General features: G+C 35.5%; 1 pseudogene; it reads right to left on the reverse strand.

Annotated features, from left to right (window-relative positions):
• Positions 1 to 360: 360 nt before the first annotated feature.
• Positions 361 to 741, reverse strand: LOC145286373 (flavin-containing monooxygenase 5 pseudogene; annotated as a pseudogene).
• Between the last annotated feature and the right edge of the window lie 2,307 nt (positions 742 to 3,048).

Genomic DNA, 3,048 nt, shown 5'->3' on the forward strand with positions numbered 1-3,048 from the left:
CTTTAACCCTTATCCTTGAGTGGCCTCTTGGCCTTGATAATGTGGTGATGCCTATGTAAAAAAAAAAAAAAAACCCTAAAAATTTATCGTTATTTTATGTTTCAAATGTAATACCCCCCCCCCTTGAAAAAAAAGTGGGTGCTCATTTTACGCTACATTTATATAGGAAAGTGATCCCCACCTTTCAAATTATTTATAAAGGCTGTTTAAACGTATTGGGGGTGGGGGAGATAGATCTCTTTTTTTTCTAAGCGTTAAACGATGCTGGGTAGTGGCAGTGGGTCCACTGGGTCAGTGGGGTCATTGGCACGTCGTAAAAAATTACCCAAAATAGATTATTGTCGTATGTTTTAGCTTGAGTTAATTCAAGACACCAGGATAAATATGAATATTTTTGTTTACCTCAGTGGAGAATCGAATGTGCTTCAATAAATCAAATTTTTCCGCATAAAGCTCAAAATATTTCATGACGTGTGTATTGTGCATATAAACAGCGAAATCGCCAGGAGGTGGGAAATCGCTGTAGGCCATCGTCTCTTTGCTGGTGTTGATAATGGTCGAACGCATCACAGTAGATCGTCCCACTTCATTCTCGTCTTCTGAATATCGCCACAAACCACCGACATAACGACTCTTCTCTAGACAGACAACTCTCAAACCTTCATCGAGACAACATTTAATACCAGGGAGGCCACTAGCACCAGCTCCGATCACAGCAATACTTTTAGAGACAGACGACATGATGTTTGCCACTAAGATGGTTAATCTTGTAAAATTTTTCCACCCCTTTATATATAAAGGGGAGATTACTCTAAGAGTAATCTCCCCTTTATATATAAGATTACTCTAAGCTGAAGAAAATACCTTGGCCCTCCACCCTCCACTCCAAAAAAACTTTTCAGCCAGGCTAAGGTGCGGAAATAATCAGAAATAGAATTTATTTATCATATATTATGCAATTCTTAAGTTTTTAATTAAAAAAAAATATTTTCTAAAATATTACAAACTCTTAAAAAAAAAAATAATAATTAGTCATTGAAGAATTTTTTTGCCGATATTTATTGAAAACTCTAAACCCTGTATTTTTTGTAGTTTTTAATATTTTAAATCATTTGATGACACTCTAAAAAGAAAATAGATGAAACAATAAATTAACAAGAAACCAATGTTATCAGAGGCAAGTCTCTATTTACAATACCTTCACACGAGGGCAGAGTTAGACACCAGGGTCGTTTTTTAACGAGGAGAAAAGGAACAAAAATAAAAAAATTGTCTCGGTCGTGAAGGATTTCTCCTCCACTGACAGAGAACAAGAAATCGAAGTGTAGTATCTGAAGAACAGATACTACACTTTGAGGTATTTATTTGCTCCCCCACTGAGCAAATTAGGCACAAGGCCGATTTTTAAAGTGAGGAGTGAAGGGGAAATGGGGACCAACTCCCCGGGGAGTAGGGGAGCTGGATAGTGACAATTAGTATGAAGGGTTGCCCCTACATTGACCAAGGTCTTATATGTGAGGTTGCCCCCACATATGGTCTTTGCTTGCAGTATCTGCCGGAACAGATACTACACTTGATCTTGTCATGAAGACCAGAGGCAAGTTAAGTTACTTTTTTTTTTACCTAACTAGATAAGTTTTTGTGTTTTAATTTATTTATTTACATTTTTCACACTACTTTTATTTTCATTATTAACATATTCATTACAAGTACAGAGTAGTTAAAAATAACACACTTATTAGTTATTGTTCTTATCAGCAGTCGAATTTTTTTTTTTTTTTTTTTTTTTTTTTTGCAAGGCTGTATAGTCGACACGCTAACTCTGTTTTTCTTAAGTTTACGTTCCGTTCCACTTTTTATATCCGTTTGCGGCCACCATCTTCCGTACGACTTTTGGGATGAAGTAAAGAATAGATACCCTTTAGCAGACGACGCCTGGCGACGACCGGCGCACATTTCAAGTGACACCGGTGATTCAATCTTGACATTGGCACAAGAACATGGCGTTGGTTGTTTGTAAACTCGTCAAATAGCAAACATGCTCGAATATTCACAAGCAATTTTTTGTTTTTTTAAATATATTTACAAAACTTTTGAAGATTTAAAAGAAAAAATATATATTTACAAAACATTTAGTACTTGAGTTAGAAATTAATGTGAAAAAAAAAAAAAAAAAAAAAAAACGGGCGACGTTACCCATTAGGCCACAGTGACATACACAGATTTGAATTTATTTAACTATAAAAACAGGCGTGTACAATAAAAGTTAACTCTGCTGCTTCCATTTGACCTAATTAAGAAGGTCAAATAGAAGTCACGCAGTTGTTTACCCAAATTTGACTGTTTTTTTGCCCAACAGATGTTGGGGAGAGGGAAACCAGCTCCCAATTGTCCAGATTGAATAACAATTGTCTGATGTACAACATTGATCAAAGCTGATTGCTTCTGGACATTTCCCAGAGCAATGCCAAGGAATTGTTAACTTTGAATTAGTTTTGCTTTTTATACGAAAAAGCCTCATCAACACGCGAGGAGCCAAAATAGCAATAATTTTGTAAAAGTCGACGTACCCATATAAACAGTTGTAAGCGATCGTAACGATATATATATATATATATATATATATATATGTGAATTTAGGTAAAAATGGCACCGGTAAAAATGGCACAAGTGAATAAATAGGTAAAAATGGCACCGGTAAAAATGGCACAAGTGAATAAATAGGTAAAAATGGCACCGGTAAAAATGGCACAAGTGAATAAATAGGTAAAAATGGCACCGGTAAAAATGGCACGTAATGGATTAATGAGAAAAATGACAAAACGAGAACATGCATGAATATCTCACAGTATATTAAAATGGGAAAACGTGCGAAATTTGTCGAATTAAAAAGGGTGCTAGACGACCGATCTGGTCCCAAATTTTACCCTCGTTTTGAGTTTTCCAAAAGTTAGGTCATGTACTGCGACGTCACCGGTGTTACAGAAAATAATGAGAAGTTTGTCAAATTTAAATAGATCCTAAATGCGAATCTCGTTTTTGAGATTT

The sequence above is a fragment of the Euprymna scolopes genome, chromosome 10 (assembly GCF_053919585.1).
Source record: "Euprymna scolopes isolate OS-2025 chromosome 10, ASM5391958v1, whole genome shotgun sequence".
Classification (NCBI taxonomy): Eukaryota; Metazoa; Mollusca; class Cephalopoda; order Sepiida; family Sepiolidae; genus Euprymna; species Euprymna scolopes.